The 16763-nt window shown below is 54.1% G+C and overlaps 1 long non-coding RNA gene across 1 annotated transcript; it reads right to left on the minus strand.

The window, feature by feature from the left end:
• Positions 1-13013: 13013 nt before the first annotated feature.
• Positions 13014-16050, minus strand: LOC107180400. The gene is made up of 3 exons (XR_001511168.2): positions 15955-16050; positions 15683-15807; positions 13014-13524 (listed from the first exon to the last, which is right to left on the minus strand). It is a non-coding gene; the product is annotated as an uncharacterized LOC107180400 (long non-coding RNA).
• Positions 16051-16763: the final 713 nt, after the last annotated feature.

The raw sequence follows: 16763 nt of genomic DNA on the forward strand, positions 1-16763 counted from the left end.
CCCAGACGGGGTCTGGCCCTGCTGCCCCGTCTCTGACCCAGCGATCTCCTCGCCCCCCGCCGGGGGCCGCGCCTCGTTCCCTTTCCAATGACATTTGCTCCTTGGGGGTCATGGTTAATGCTTGCAGCTGGCACAGTGAGCTAATTACAGCAAATCATAAAATAGCCTTTAAATGGGCTGCCCCCCGGGTAAGCCGGTGGGCCAGCGAATGTGTTCCGCAGCTCACTCGTTGGGGGGTCGGGTGGGGCAGGGGGCAGGGGTGAGTTTCCAAGTCGGATTTAATAAGTGAGTGATTAGTCTTTTTCCCAGAAAGAGGGGCCTTTTCCGTCTGCCTCGACCAGCTACTCAGACTTTGCAGAAGAATCCTTACCATTCGTGAAGCTATTACTGTGTACTTTGTTTATTTTTTTTTAATTCTAATCATTCCATCCTTGAAATCCTTATTTAGGCTGGAGGTGACCTCCACGTCCCAGAAGGCAAAGGGGAGGCTCCCTTGTCCGTCGTCAGAGAGTGAACATCTTCATTTTCCTCTGCAGAGCGTCCCCCCCCCCAACTCTGGGCTCTGGGTGTTGGGAGCTGTCACCTGCACGCCCCCCTCGAGGTGGCCATGTGCCTCCTGGCTGGTGACCCAGAGCCCCGCGTGGGCAGCCAGGAGTCCAGTCCGTCGCCTGGGGTCCAGTTGCATTACTCCTAAAATGAAGGACTGGAAATCGTTAATCACCACCGGTCTCTTCCCCATCTGGCTCATGGGGACCAAATGTCTCCTTACGCAGGCCTGCAGGAAGTTACACAGTCTGGGTCTGTGTTTCCAGTCATCTGTCAATCAACCGTGTGCCGGGGCCCTGAAGGAAAGTGGATTTCTCTCCTTTAGCCTTTGGCCGTCATTATCTCGGGAGCTTTCAACGCCCACCTTCGTTCTTACCTCCACCCACCAAAGCACAGCCAACCCAATCTGTAGACCACCTCCTCCAGGAAGCCTTCCAGGAGGCTCGAACCTCAGCACTCAGTTTCCAGGGAGAGACAACTCCCTACGGGGTTCTCGGTGGTCACATCTGTGTGCACACATTCCCCTCCCACCCCCGGCTCCTAGAATGTGGGCCAGGGAGGGGCTGGGACTGTCACTTGTTTATCTTGTCCCCTCCCTTAGATGTGGATTTGAATAGACACCTTTAAATAGATGCCGGTTGGATGCGTAGAACTTTGGCGTCGCAGAGGAGCTGGAAGGATGAGCAAAAGAAGACATTCCTCCACTTACGAAGTGGTTGGACCAAGATCCCCAAAGACCTGCACACTCGCCAGATTTATTCAGTGCCAAACAGGTGATACGTCAACAGGAAAAACCCAGCCAGCACCAGTTTCATAGGAAAAACTTACCGCTCTCACAAGCAGGAAACACGGTCTTCCAGAACCCAGTCTTGCAGGAAGCGGGTCACTTCTGTGGCTCAGCAGCGTCCACAGGACCGGGTTCACCCCCGTCTGCTCCCCAACCCTGTGGTTGGCTTGTGCTTTACGTCAGGATGCCCCGCCGACGGTCCTGAGACAGCGGCCGCTGTTAGCGTCAGATGCAGACCACAATATTCAGAGAGGAGCTCCCCTTCGAGGACAGGTGTTCTCCCCGAAGCCCCCAGTAGGTCTCTGTGTCTCGTTGGCCAGAACTGATCACCTGCCTGTGCCTCTGTGTATTCATTTTGTTTCAGTTTCTTAAAACATAGACAAAATTTTCAGGCAGTTCTAGGTTCACAGCAAAATTGAGGGGGAGGTTCGGAGGGCTCCCGTGTAACCCCCCCCGGGCCCCCCGCACTGCCTCCACCGCTGTCAGCCTCCCCACCAGAGAGGCGCACCTGCTATGGTACTTGAGCCCGCGCTGACGCGCCCTCGGCACCCAGAGCCCACGGCTGACAGTGGGGCTCGCTCGGGGCTGCTCGTTCTGTGGGTCCGGACGAGGGCGCGTCGCTGCACGTCCACCGTCACGGCATCACACAGGCCAGTTTCACCGCCCTGAAGTCCCGTGTTCTTCCCTCCTTTTGTTTTCGTTTTAGACGAGATTTCGGACCCATTCAAAAGTGGGCAGACAAGTAAATGCATGGTGAGGATGTGGAAAAGAGGGTCTCTTTTGCCCTGCTGGTGGGAATGCAAGCCGGTGCAGCCACTCTGGGAAACAGTATGGAGGTGCCTCTATTTTTAATAGAACTGCCCTACGACCCAGCAATTGCACGACTAGGCATTTATCCAAGGGATACGGGTGTGCTGTTTCGAAGGGACACATGCACCCCCATGTTTATAGCGGCACCATCAACAATAGCCAAAGGATGGAAGGAACCCAAATGCCCATCGATGGGGGAATGGATAAAGAAGATGTGGTACATATATAAAATGGAGTATTACTCGGCAATCAAAAAGAAGGAAATCTTGCCACTGGCGACTATGTGGATGGAACAGGAGGGTATTATGCTAAGTGAAATTAGAGAAAGACAAATATCATATGACTTCACTCATATGAAGAATTTAAGACACAGAACCGATGAACATAAGGGAAGGGAAGCAAAAATAATATAAAAACAGGGAGGGGGACGGACATAAGAGACTCTTAAACATGGAGAACAAACAGAGGGTTCCTGGAGGAGTTGTGGGAGGGGGGATGGGCTAAATGGGGGAGGGTCATTAAGGAATCTACTCCTGAAATCATTGTTTCACTATATGCTAACTGACTTGGGTGTACATTTCAAAATAAATAAATAATTAAAAAAAAAGAAAAGGACAATAAATGTAATGTGCCTGGCCCTGACCTCCAGATTCAGCACTTACCAAGACCCTGTACCTTGGCTTTGGCCATCTTTTTCCTTGGCTTTCTTCTTTGCTGAAGTATTAAAAAAAATTTTTTTTAATGTTTATTTATTTTTGAGAGAGAGAGTGAGAGAGTGTGAGTGGAGGAAGGGCAGAGAGAGAGGGAGACACAGAATCCCAAGCAGGCTCCAGGCTCCGAGCTGACAGCGGTGAGCCCGATGTGGGGCTGGAACCCACAAACGGTGAGACCATGGCCTGAGCCGAAGCTGGACGCTCAGTTGACTGAGCCACCCAAGCTCCCCGACAAGGAAACTTTTTAGAGTGATGGAAATGTTCTGGATCTCAATTGCGGTAATGTTACATGACTGTTAACGATCGCCGACTTGAGCAAACTACACACTTAGAATGGGTGGATTTTATTAGATATAAGTTATCGCTTGACAAAACTGGGGGAAAGTGTATTTGCTCTGCCCCAAATCGGAGCTTAGAAAGACAAGAAAAAAACCACAATGATGTTACGCAATTGTCATTTCTAATAAAGCGAGAACTGCATTTACAGAGAAAGAATTAACTACTTTCTGCCGAATAAAGATAGTGTTTGTTACATTAAAGCAAAAAAAGTTTGCACTGATTATCTGGATATTAAAGAGTAAGTACCTGCTGAATAATAATTCTCGATAAATGTTCACTTTCTTCAATTAGGTTTTAATTTTATGTGATTTTTTTGCCATGTTAGTGGCATTTTTCAGAAGGATCTATTATTTTCAGAGTTGCCTCCTGACTTTTAATTTCTCATAAAATCGCCTGGAATCTTCCTCAAAAAGACATATTCGATATGGCTGCTATATTCGAATTTGCCGATGAGTTAAACGGAATCTTCTCTGTACACCCCGATGTGGTCAGGTGAGCCAGCGTTAGACGAGTGCTGCTCAAAGAACCCTGTCAGTGCTTTGGTAACGAAGGTATTCAGCCCAGATATTTTCATAAGCTCTCCGATTTGGCTTCCATCCAGAGAATCTCTCATAAATGTTTTTATAAGGCAAAATGTGTCCAAGGGTTTTTTGAATGTTTTGTCAGATGTATATGCTGACAATCATAAGCCTACTCAATTTTATTCCGCTGTGATCGTATATATACATATACAGATATACGGGTGTATATATGTCTACCCGATTAAAATGACCTCTATCAAAAATTCACCTCATACACGGAGATACTCCAAAGGGCAATTTCAGGATTCCAAACTCATTCTCACTCACCATGCAATTTGTTCATTTCCTTTCTTTCTGTCGCAGCAATACATTTTAATAGTCTTTCTGTTTGCCATCTTTTTTTAATTTTTTATTTATTTATTTATTTTTTATTTCTTATTTTTAAATTTCTTTTTAACATTTATTTATTTTTGAGACAGAGAGAGACAGAGCATGAACGGGGGAGGGGCAGAGAGAGAGGAAGACACAGAATCCGAAGCAGGCTCCAGGCTCTGAGCCATCAGCACAGAGCCTGATGCGGGGCTCGAACCCACGGACCGCGAGATCGTGACCTGAGCTGAAGTCGGACGCTTAACCGATTGAGCCACCCAGGCGCCCCCATCTTTTTTTTTTTTTAATTGAAACAATTTGTCAAACATTTCTTTTTCTTTTTTTTTTTTTTTAATTTTTTTTTCAACGTTTTTTATTTATTTTTGGGACAGAGAGAGACAGAGCATGAACGGGGGAGGGGCAGAGAGAGAGGGAGACACAGAATCGGAAGCAGGCTCCGGGCTCTGGGCCATCAGCCCAGAGCCTGACGCGGGGCTCGAACTCACAGACCGCGAGATCGTGACCTGGCTGAAGTCGGACGCTTAACCGACTGAGCCACCCAGGCGCCCCCATCTTTTTTTTTTTTTAATTGAAACAATTTGTCAAACATTTCAAAAGAAGCAGTTTTTGATCATGTATTTGTTGAACAATCTGATCAAAGAGTTCCAACTGATTTTGAACAAAATGCAACCAGAGCCTGGCGGACCCAGTTAAGCACACCCACAAATCTAGCATCACCGTAAGCCATTTGGCGTGACTCGTGAACGACTTTCTGAAGGCTCCATGTTTCTAAAACCTGGCCGATGATGGCCTTCTGGGGGGAAGGGGCGTATCGCCACGAAAAGTAGTTCCTGTTTGTGAACTGTATTAGCTCTGTCACTGAAATTTTACTGTTCAGTTACTCTAACTCTGCATATGTCAAAAGGTTTGTAAGTTTTGAGATCTGCTGGTTTTACTTTTTATTTTATTTTATTTTATATATGAAATTTATAGTCAAATTGGTTTCCATACAGCACCCAGTGCTCATCCCAACAGGTGCCCTCCTCAGTACCCACCACCCACCCTCCCCTCCCTCCCACCCCCCCCCATCAACCCTCAGTTTGTTCTCAGTTTTTAAGAGTCTCTTATGCTTTGGCTCTCTCCCTCTCTAACCTCGCTTTTTTTTTTCCTTCCCTTCCCCCATGGACTTCTGTTAAGTTTCTCAGGATCCAGATAAGAGTGAAAACATATGGTATCTGTCCTTCTCTGTATGACTTATTTCACTTAGCACAACACTCTCCAGTTCCATCCACATTGCTACAAAGGGCCATATTTCGTTCTTTCTCATTGCCACGTAGTACTCCATTGTGTATATAAACCACAATTTCTTTATCCATTCATCAGTTGATGGACATTTAGGCTCTTTCCATAATTTGGCTATTGTTGAGAGTGCTGCTATAAACATTGGGGTACAAGTGCCCCTATGCATCAGTACTCCTGTATCCCTTGGGTAAATTCCTAGCAGTGCTATTGCTGGGTCATAGGGTAAGTCTATTTTTAATTTTTTGAGGAACCTCCACATTGTTTTCCAGAGTGGCTGCACCAGTTTGCATTCCCACCGACAGTGCAAGAGGGTTCCCGTGTCTCCACATCCTCGCCAGCATCTATAGTCTCCTGATTTGTTCATTTTAAACACTCTGACTGGCGTAAGGTGATATCTGAGTGTGGTTTTGACTTGTATTTCCCTGATGAGGAGCGACGTTGAGCATCTTTTCGTGTGCCTGTTGGCCGTCTGGGTGTCTTCTTTAGAGAAGTGTCTATTTCAATTGGAGGTGAGTTGCAGCTTGCTAAGGCTGATTTATGAATTATGTGTTCACTACAAAAAATTCCAGCTACATTTCCGGTCCACACTTTCCTAATTTAATAACGGCGCCTGTTTCCATAATGCCGAGTGACATCAACATCTGTCTGGGTGTTAGCACAACACCAACAAATGACCTCATCAATAGCGACGATTTAACTGAATTTACATTTACATCTGGCACTTGTAAGAACATCAGAAGACACATCCTCAGCAGAATAAATGCTCAGAGCTTTACTTTTATTTAATGTTTTGAATGAAAACGAGGCAATTAACTCTGATTAACTTAATTGGCTTTTCCATTTGAAGCGGCTGATAATGCTTCTCTTAACCCGGCATCACTTCACTGCGAAATTCTGCTCTTGGAGCCAACGTCATCCCAGCTACCACCTTCTGTAAATGCACACGAGAGCAGGAAGACGGATGAAATTAATTGGAATTGTCACTCGCACTCGATACACGCCGTGTCTCGCAGAGGGCGGCCACACCAGCAGCACGCACCGAGTCTCGGTCTGTCGAGCGAGTTGTAAGAGGGTCTCTAACTTCGAGGTGAGCGCTGGCTGACTCAGCAGAAACGTGTCCTCTGGGCCTCACACGGTCCGTGGTCTCACGGCGCTCAGAGTGGAGCGGTTTGGACAAACGATTTGTGTCACTTAGGCATTCGTATCAACCTTCTCGAAAAACGCCAGTCCGGTAAGTTAACCTTTTGATTTAACGTGCACCTTAATTTTTTAAAGCTCATCATGGCCCAAAGGGCTTATCACAAGCATAGAGCTGCTTGCCAAACCGTGAAATCAAGGGGGGCAGACTTACGCCATCAAATGCACGGTGAACCCATTGTGGCGGGGGTCTGACCATTCCCTACAGGGACGTGCCAGCGCCGTGCCTCCTTCCCGAACCCCGGTCCCGGCACCCAACCTATCACTTCTGGCAGCTTCCCACTGGCCTTGCCCCCTGGGGGTCCTGGAGCTCTCTGCATCCTTCTGTTCCTGCTCAGGCCGCACATCGGGCATGGGAACAGGGACACGGGATGCTTCTCCTACCCACCCCCCCCCCCAAGGCTAGAAGGGGTTACCTGCCCCGAGCCAAACTGGGCATCAGTGCATTTCCTGTTGTCCCTGAAGACATTTGAGGACAGAAGGCAGGGAAATGGTTCACGGCGGGTCCTCTTGACTGAACCCTGTGTTAAAGCCAGAGCTCTGCTCACTGCCTGCCTCTTTCTCCGCCTCTTCCTTGGCGGATGAAGTTCCTTCCTGCGGTCCCTCTGTCTTTGTCCTCCTGACCTGGCCCGACTGCCCCTTTGTTTTATGGCTCCCAGAGATGCCCCAGGTCCGACCGGTACCGTTCTTGCTCCGGCCCTAAAGTTGGCGTCCCTCCAGAGGTTCACAGTAGGGTGTGGAGGGTGAGGTCCCCCGTCAGGGCATAACCCCCTTGCTCTGATGGCCAGGAGAGGTGAATTCACGTACGTGAGGTCTCACGCCGGCTCGTGGCAAGCCTGGTCTCCTGACCCCATTTATTCAGTGTCCTTTTCCCTCCCCAGGTGGCCCCTGTGGCTTCCACGTGGCCAGCGGTGGCGGCCCCCGGCAGCCCGGTGCCTGTGAGGTGATGTCCGTAGGCTCGTGCTTCGGAGGGGACCAGCCAGGGCCTCGGGGACACACACAGCCCCAATGGCCACACCCCCTCCTTGAATAGGAAGGGAAACACAGCCAGAAACTGGGATTGTCCGCTTTTGTCCTGTAAGCTTGTGAATGACTGGTGTGTGCACATGTGTGCGTGCATGTGTGTGGGCATAGTGCCCGTGTGGGATGGTGTGATGGTGGTACAGTGCAGGTGTCAGGGGAGATGGGCGTCTGGGACCTGCCCCCAGCACCCCCTGTGCCCAGCTGCTCCCATAGGAAAGCTCTGCGGTGTCACGGCCAGCGGCAAACCCCAAATCCTAGCTCTGTTCTCTGGCTTTTAACCCCTTCCTGCCCTGGGCAAGTCTTTTAACCTGCCTGTGCCTCAGTTTCCTCAGCGCTAAGGGCCAATTAAATCCCTCCCTGCCCCTCTCCGGAACTCCGAAGGATTTGGCACAAGAAGGATGCTCTATAAATCCAAGCTGTCATTACAATAAAACCCTGGGCTCCGCAGCGGGGGCCTGATTACAAGCCCATCCGAATGTTGAGAACGGGCCTCCGGACTGACAGAGGCGGTTCTGGGCCTTGGGGAGACTGTCAGCCGCCCCCTGTGGGATCGGCTTCCCTCTTACCTGGGCCGGCTGGCCTGGCGTGCCTTTGAGGCTGGACGCGGAGTCCCTTCTGGTCTTGCTGTTGTCTCACGGGGTGCCCAGGGGTCTCTTTGCTCCCGATTCCAGGCCCGGGTGCCTCACAGACAGGGCCTGCCTTCCCGCTGCCTCCCCAGTCTGGGGTGGGGGGTGATAGGATGTCTTCCGACGCCTCGAGAAAAGATGGCCTTGGGGAGGAGGTAGGGAGAATATTCCATCAGCTGCGTGGGGTCAGAGTTCTGCTCTGTGTTGCTGACCAGTGTCCGTGAGACATGAAATCCAGCTGAGGGTGTCCCCGTAGAGGTGGCTCTGCATTTGACAAATACCTTCCAACAGGACGTCTACCTGGGGTAAATGTGGTTCTTCTCCTAAAAAGAGAAAAAGTCTCCAAAGGAACTGGACCTTCTAAGAATGACCGGCTTTCTTTTGTTTGTTTATTTATTTTTTGGTCAAATGTCAGTTTTTAGAAAATATAATTCCAAGGGCGCCTGGGTGGCTCGGTCGGTTGAGCCTCCGACTTCGGCTCAGGTCATGATCTGGCGGTTTGTGAGTTCGAGCCCCGTCTCGGGCTCTGCGCTGACAGCTCGGAGCCTGGAGCCTATTTCAGATTCTGTGTCTCCTCCCTCTGCTCTTCTCCTACTCACGCTCTTTCTGTCTCTCTCTCTCTCAAAAATGAATAAATGTGAAAAAAAAAATTAGAAAGGGGCACCCAGGTGGCTCAGTTGGTCAAGCAACAGACTCTTGATTTCGGCTCAGGTCATGATCTCACAGTTTGTGAGTTCAAGCCCTACATTGTCAGTGCAGAGCCTGCTTTGGATTCTCTCTCTCCCTCCCTCTCTCTGTCCCTCCTCTGCTCGCTTGCTCTCTCTCTCCTAAAATAAATAAATAAACTTAAAGAAAAAATAAAAAAAAAGACAATACAACTCCAGAGAAAGTAGCAGATACAAGGGAAGTGGGTACAGTACCCAGATCTCTTTAAATCAAGGGCAGAGAGGGTCAGAATAAAATGGGCTACAAGCAAAAGCCAGTAACGCATCTGTGGTCCTTTCATCTGGAGAAGCTGCGCCCTTGCTCCCCACCTCCCCCAGCCCCTCCCCACAGTGGCTGAAACGGACACAGAGGCTCTCCCCGTGGACTGCAGGCCTGGAGGGCTTCCTGGAGGAAGTGGGGGAAGTCTTCCCTTGAAGGACGTGTCGCGCTGTGCTGGGGGACTGTTATGGGATGAAGGGTGTCCTCCTGCCCCAAATCTCCATCCCTCAGAATGTGACTATATTTGGGTGTAGGGTCTTTAAAGGGGGTAATTAAGTTAAAATGATGTCACTGGGTTGGCCTTGATCCAATCTGACTGGTGTCCTTATCAAAGAAGGACACAGACGCGCGCAGGGACGACCGCGTGAGCGCACGGGGAGCAGGGGGCCGGCCGCGAGCCGCGGAGAGGGGCTGGGGAGGAACCAGGCCTTGCCCACCCCTTGATCGCGGGCTTACAGCCTCGAGCAATGGGGAAAATAAACTTCTGTTGGCACAGCCGCCCGGCCCGTGGTACTTTGTTGAGAGCTGAGCTGCCTTCTGGAGGGGATTTGGGACCCTTGTCGGAAGGACCTGCCTGGGCGTCCGGAAGGTGTCCCGCAGATGTGGCCGGAGGGCAGGGGAGGGAGAGACGTCCCTCCAGAAACCTGGGAAGGTTCCTCTCACAGAACCTCCACACCCTTCCATCTGAGTGACAGTGACTGAGGAGTGACAGCGCGGCCTCACAGGGTCTGCAGGGGCCCCGGCACCACTACTCACGTGTGGTTTTTATGGCTCCCAAGTGGGACCTCCTTTTTTCCACAAAGAGGCCCAGAGCACCCAGGGAGGGGGGGGGGCAGGTGCGGCAGGTTGTCCCCCGGGAAGAGGGGTGTCCCGCCTGTTCCCCTCGCCGTGTCGGGGCCCTCACCGCTGTGCTGGGTGGGCGGTGGGTGGTCCCGCGGAGCTCAGTGCTCCCCGGGCCCCGGCCACCCGTCTCCGCATTTGCTGCTGAACACGGGGAATGTTCCAGTCGGGCCGCCGAGAGCACCTGTCTGAAAGCCCCCGAAGCCAGAGCTGGTGCCCAGCAAATTCTCAGCGGCTGCAGGTGGGGGCTGGGGGAGGGGCGGGTGCAGCTCCGAGTCCCGGATCCCCACACCTTCCTTGTGAGGTAAGTGTTACTGCACCCGGTTTCCAGGTCCGACAAGACGAGACAGGCTGGAAGATCTCATAAACCAGACCTGCCTGGGGCAAGCCGGTGGGGGGCGGGGTGGAGTCTGGGGGACAGCCGGTGGGGTGACAGGAGCTCAGAGCCCCCGCCCCAGCAAGCTTCCCCCTCCCTTCACCCCATGCCCCAAAGACCCCCTGTGTGGCTGGGAGCTGGGGGGGCTGTTCTGGGGGCCGGTGGGGTGCCGTAGGCACCCCTGGTCAGGGGCGATGGGGTTTGAAGACACGTGAAATGGGATAGACTCTGGGGTCTTTGAGGGGGGCCTGGGGGGGCCCTCAGGAGCCGCCAGAGTTTAGGGGACAGATGTAGTCACACCTTGCCTGGGGCATTTTCTTTTGAAGAAGAACCTGACATCTTTGAAGACACCTCGGCCTCCCCTGGAGAACATCTTCTGAAGCCAGATGTCGCCGCCCCAAGACGGAACCGCTTTGGGGCACCCGGCATCCTGGCCCGAGTATGGGTCCGCCCCTGCCCTGGCTTTGGGTGACAAGGTCTCTTCCTACCTGTCTGACCCCCTCCTCCCCGTTATCCTGGACACCGTCATGCAGGGAGCTAACCCCAGTGGACCCCTCTCGGGACAAGAATCGGGCTAGGAGTCAAGGGTTCTGGGTTCGAGTCTAAATCCCGGCCCCGAACCGCCGCTTTCCCATTCCGGGCCTTGGGTTCCCTGTGGGGACACGGGGGAGGGTCCTGAAGGGTCTCAGGAGTCCCACTCGCCCTGTCTTCTACTCAAACCGGGGGATTCCAACCCACTTCTAATTTTCTTAGGGCCCCCTCACCATGCTCCCCAACAGCCACGCTTCGGGGTGCGGGATAACCTCGGTGTTTCTCACACCCCTGACCTTTGATAAGGCCTATTGACCTCACCTCTCTTCATTTTAGAAAAAAAAATTTCAGGAGAAAAAAAGTAAATCCTGTTTTCACTAACCTTTAAATGAATTTTCGAACGGTCTCATTTAGAACGCAAGCAGTGAGCCTCCGTGGCGTTGGCCGAGCCCTCGGATGTTTTCACATCATGTCACACGTGCCCCTTCCCGCTCGAGACACCGTGGAGGTGCCTCACCACGTGGAAACAGCGGTGTCATTGCACCCAGCAGCCTGATCTTACCATCAAAGGTGTCCACAAAGAAGCGGGTGCGATGCTCTCTCACTGGGTTTGTTCATCTTCGCGGACCTGTGCTTTGACATCGGTGGGTTCCTTGGGAATCCTGTGTGTGTGATCTCAGCACATTAATCTGAGGGACATCCGCGGTGTGACATGCCCCACTAATACCAACCCCATCTCAGCCCTCTTCTCCCGGAGGTGGCCCTCCCCGCTCCGGGCTGGCCTGTCCCACCGGCTGCAGGAGACACGCTCGTGTGCCTGGGCCCAGCTCTAGCCACACAGTTCCACAGAGCACAGCCCTTAACAGAAAACCTGGAAATCCAGGCCCTCAGCGGGCTGCCCCACCCCACCCTCGCCCTCACCCCTGATCCAGCTGGGGACCTGTCCCCAAGCAAAGCATGTTTCATATAGAAGGTGTCCGCTGTGTGCATAGCGATCAACAGTCAGAGTGAGGGTGGGGGACCAGCTGTGCCTGGGAGGGGCTGGAAGGCGGGGCCTATTCCCTATTCCACAGGGAACCCCTTGGTGCCCTCTTTCCCCTTCTAGAATGGGAGGCCCAGCCCTGTTCTCTTGGCTCATAGGTAGTTGCGGGGGTGAGGTCATCCTTGGAGCTCCCCAAGGAGATGATGGAGAAGGCGCTATTATAACCTTATCAGATCCTCTCTGTTGAGGCGCTGGAGGGAATCCACCAAGCCCCACCCACACCGAAGTCTCACCTCCCAACAGCCTGCGGTGGGGCCGGTGGTGGGGCCGGTGGTGGGGGGAGATCAGTGGAGAGGCAGCTAGGAGCATTCGTCCCCCTCTAACTCCCAGAACCAGCTCCAGCAGTGAGGGATGCCCTCCGGGTCCCCTGGGGAGGCGGCTTCCTGTCAAAGGTCTGCCAAGGTCAGGGGTGTCCAAGGTGAGCACAGGTGTCCCCAGCGTGTCCACCTTGGGAGGGGGGAGCCTGGACCACAGGGAGGGAGAGCAGAGCTTTGGGGTGTATAGATCTCCCCCCACCGCTGTGGGGCGGCCGGTTCCTTGGCCTTGCTGAACCTGCACACGTAAACTGGGCTTACCCCAGTTACCGTCCACTGGGGGTACAAATGCAATGAACGTGGGAAGCCCCCAGCCCAACGTGTCTGGCCCAGGGTGGCTGTCAGCGTGGAGACAGTTCCCTCCGCCTTAAAGGAAGGGTGGCACGGACTGGCCAGCCGTCTCAGGCCTCCTGGGTGGTGCTGCCCCGGGGACACACAGGACCCCAGCTCAAGCTGGTGCTTTCATCACTGGCCAGCAGGGTCCACGTAGGCCACTGGGGCCCGCTGGGACTCAGGACAATCAGTCCTCTGCCCTCTGGGAATGACCCTGCCTGGAAACTGGTCCCTGAGATCATTAGCGATGTTTGTAAACACAAGACACATCCTTGCCTTGCGGGGGAGCTGGGGGGGGGGGGCGGCTACCGTGACTGTCTGAGGGGGCTCCCTTACCCCAGAGGGAGTTGGGTTGGGGCCCTACTCGTGGACAAGGGCAGGCTTGCTGCTGCGATGACCTCCCTCTCACGCCAGGTGCCTGCATCCAGATTCCAAACCAGTCCCTTTAATTCCATAACCCGGGGGCCGGCCGCGCCCATTTTATACATAAAGTTTTATTGGAACGCAGCCACACCCATCCGTTTCTTCATGGTCCGCAACTACTTTCTCACAACAAGCAAAGAAGTTCGGGGTGGCTCCGGTTCCGGGGGTGGGAGGGGGGAAAGCTGGTGGCTAGTCTGGGGGCAGGGGGCCCCTTGACCCGGGCGGATGTAAGCGTTCTGAGCCACATGGAAGGTCGGCCTTGAAAATCTCTCGTCCGGGCAATTTATTTTGCAGCCAAACTCACGGGGCCCCGGGGCCTGAACCCAGACCCTTTCCCTTTGATGAAGTACGTTCACGTCTGGACTGTTCGTGGAGGGACCCCAGGACCCCTTCCTGGAGGCCAGTCCGAGCTTGTCACCGCCCCTCTGATGGAACCCTCCGGAAATACCTGTGGGATGAGGATAGGAAAAAGGACTAAATGAAATCATATAGACTCTTACCCACTCAAGGCAGTCACTCACTCGGTCATTTTGTTGACATTGAGAGTGTTCCTTCTGTGCTTCCAGATTTTCCTCCTCCTCCTGCTGCGGCTAGTTCCTCCTCTGCGGCCGTGAGCCCCCCTCGAAGGCCGGGCCACTGAACCGAGAGACTGAATTCACCGGCCCTGTGACGGAGCCGACCCAAGCCGACACGGTGGGACCACGGCTCTGTCAGCCTGCAAACAAGGTCAGGGGCGGCGCGGGGCTGAAACTTGCTACAAACACCCGACCCTGGAGGCATCGCGCAGCAGACACGGGCAGCCTTGGGGGGACAGAGGCCTTGTGTGGGAGCCCGGGACCCGCGTGTTAGGAGCTCTGGCACCCCCGTTATAGGGCAAAGCATAAGCCCAGGCTGGTGGGTTTCATTGGAGCTGCCACCACCCCCTCTGTGTGGGTTTATGGCTTGGGGCTGATGTGCCTGAAGGAGAGGACGGTGCTGAGACACCCCAGCCCACTTCCCCAGGGCACTTTTTAACAACTCTGGTAAAATGTATCTAAATATGGGGGCACTTGGGTGGCTCAGTCGGTTAAGCGTCCGACCTCGGCTCAGGTCATGATGTCACGGTCCGTGAGTTCGAGCCCCATATCGGGCTGTGCTGACAGCTCAGAGCCTGGAACCTGCTTCGGATTCTGTGTCTGTCTCGCTCCCTCTGTCTCTCTCTGTCTCTCCAAAATAAAGTAAACGTTAAAAAAAAAATTTTTTTTAAATACACTTCAATAAAAGTTTCCGTCTGAATGTTTTTGTCCCCCGTAATTCATGGGTCGAAATCCTAACCCCCAATGGGAGGGTGTCAGGACTCGGGGCCTTGGGAGGTGACGGCGTCATGAGGGTGGAACCCCCACGAATGGGGTTGGTGTTCTTAGAGGAGACCCCCTCCTCCCAGAGCATCCCCGCTCTTTCCCCCCCGCACCTGAGGACACAGGGAGCACTGGGCCTTCACCAAACACCGAATTAACTGGCGGCGGTCTTTGCCCTGCCCCAGGGGGCAGTTCAGCAACGCCCAGGGTATTCACATTGCTGTGTGTCCTCCTCCAGAACTTCCTGCAAAACCGAAGCTCTGTGCCCGTTAGACAACGGCTCCCCCCACCCCCCAGGCCCTGGTGTCCGCCCCGGGGAACTCGCACTGACGTCAGTTTTTCTGCAGGATAAAGATGGAGAACTTGGGCTGCGTGTTCAATGTCAGGGTCTGCACAGCTGGGCTGCCTCCGGAGACTCCTTTCTGAAGGCCTCCTGGCCTCCTGGGGGTCTGCAGGGCGGAGGCAGAGGACCCGTGGGGGTGGGAATCCCGCTGTGGGACTTTGGGTTTTAAGTCAAAGGGTGGTACAATGATCCCCGTCAGGCCCCTACCCTTCCCTGGGCTACTGCAGCCTGGGGGCCGGCCCCTCCCACTCGCCTAAAGGCCAAGTCCACGTGGCGCCCCCTCCCCTCGTTTCTTGCTCCTCCCCCTCCTCCCCTGCAGAGCCCCTGTGAGGGGAGGGGGAGGAAAGTTCACGAACACGGAAAAATCTCTCAAGTCTTGCTTGGAAACCAAGCCACATTTCTTAGGCATCCAGGCCACTCTGGAGAGGTGGGGACACAGAATGTCAGGGGACAGGCCTGGAGGGCCTTTAGCCACAGAACGGTCAGGTAAGTGCTTCGCCCTCTGACAATCTTGCATCAGATTAGATTCCTTCCTCCCTTCTTCCCTCCCTCCCTTTCTCCCTCCCTTCCCTTTCTGATTTCCTTCCCTCCTTCCTTCCCTCCCTTCCTCCCATTTTGTGGGGGGCTGTACTAACTGCTTTTACATACGTCCCTCTCCCAATTCCGGAAACTGCCTTTTAAAAAGTTCCCATTATGATTGCCCATGACAGAGAAGGGGTTGGGGAGAGCTGAAATCCCCGCCTGTGGCCGTGTGTTACTGGTGTTGGTGGATTCCAACCACTGCACTCTACCCCCACTTCTAGTGACCTGGCCGGGGTGCCTGCTTGCACCAGGGCTGGCCCCTCGGAGGTGGAGCTGGCCCAGAGACGGCAGTCCTTGGGGACAGAGCTCCACAAGACGCTGACCCAGCACGGGGACAGGCTTACCCCCATGCCACATGCCACGTAATGTTCCTCTTGTTGGATTCCACGGCTCTGGCCACCACTCCAGTCCCTTATCAGGCTTCCGAGAAGGAGATACTTCAGGTCCCTCTTTGTGCTTTGTTTTTCTCCTTGGAAGGAGAGAGAGTCTAAGAGAAGCCCCTTTACCTGCACACTGGGGCTCTGATGGGGTCCCCAGAGTGCAGGGGGGGATTTGTTGGGACTCACGTGACTCAGGGAGAGTAGTAGGTTGCCCCCCAAATCCCCCCACGACTCACCAGCGGCAGCTGGGCAAGGTGAGAGCCGGCACATTCTGGCACATTCTGGCACATTCTGCCCCTGCACACACCTGTGACCCAGCTCCCCGCCCGTGGGCCGGCACTCCTCCTTATGTTACTCTTCCGAGAACACAGATCATCCTGCCAAGGGGAACCCCAACCCCCTGGCTGAGGCCCTGGCTGGTGGCTGAGAGGCGCCAACCTGCCGGAGTGCCCGCTGTGCCCGCCTCTGCCGCCGGCTCCTGGCCATGGCTGCCTGGCGCGGGGGTGCGTCCCATTCTCCGCAGGAGGCTCTGCTGGCCTGTCCACTGGCAAGGGGCAAAATTCCCCGCTGACAGCAGGGAGCCCTATGCAGGGCTCGAACCCACCAACTGTGAGATCATGACCTGAGCCGAAGTCGAACGCTTACCCGGCTGAGCCGCCCAGGTGCCCTTAACTTTCGGCTTTTTTTTTAAGTTGCAGACCAAACCAAAAAAAGCCACAAGGTCCGAAAAGAGCTTCGGCGGTGACTGCTGATTGATCAGGTTTAGAAACAACCAACTCATGCCCCTGGGATCTGGCCGGGGTCAAGGGGAGGCCAACAGGCTGTCGGGTAGGAGGACAGGGCGAGGGCTTTCGGCTGAGTTTGCAGACCGGGGTCCCGTGAGGCAGAGCCGCGTGGCCCCCTCCTCCCTGGCAGACGAGATGGGAACTGACAAGTCTTGGGGGGAGGGGGCCCTCCCCCACTCCTTCCCCACAAGTCCTGCCGAGTGGTGACTGCGTTTATATGGCGGCCTGGTCCCTACCACCTTGCAGAGCTGGTGTGGACC

The sequence above is a fragment of the Panthera tigris genome, chromosome C2 (assembly GCF_018350195.1).
Source record: "Panthera tigris isolate Pti1 chromosome C2, P.tigris_Pti1_mat1.1, whole genome shotgun sequence".
In the NCBI taxonomy this organism is placed as follows: Eukaryota; Metazoa; Chordata; class Mammalia; order Carnivora; family Felidae; genus Panthera; species Panthera tigris.